We start from the raw sequence: 440 nt of genomic DNA, 5'->3' as shown, positions 1-440 counted from the left end.
CATCATCCCACAGATAAGAGATAAGAGAACTGTATTGCAATTGCAATATAATATGTATACAAAAACTTCCTTGCGGCTCAGAGCTCTCTACTATGAAAGTGAAAGGCAAAGAACACAGTGTTATACATCTTTATACAATAATACAAATTATTACAGAGTAAAATTGATTTCATGCTCACAATCACAGAATATCATTATTTTGTTTTTAAATTGTTAAAAAGAAGGATGCTGTATGGCACAAAAGATTTTTTATATGTATCTGTGCGTTGATCACATAATGCAAGTCTTCCTTCCGAGCTGATATACACACGATTAAATCTTTTCTACTTACAAAATTTGTATAAATAGGGATAGATATGCATAGTTTTGTAGTAATTGGCCTGTTTTTTTTTTTATCTGAATTTATTCTTTTCTTGTTATCAGGATTGAAATGACATTTC

The sequence above is a fragment of the Penaeus monodon genome, chromosome 23 (assembly GCF_015228065.2).
Source record: "Penaeus monodon isolate SGIC_2016 chromosome 23, NSTDA_Pmon_1, whole genome shotgun sequence".
Classification (NCBI taxonomy): Eukaryota; Metazoa; Arthropoda; class Malacostraca; order Decapoda; family Penaeidae; genus Penaeus; species Penaeus monodon.
The sequence above is the reverse complement of the archived record's forward strand: the minus strand, read 5'-3'. Positions refer to the sequence as shown.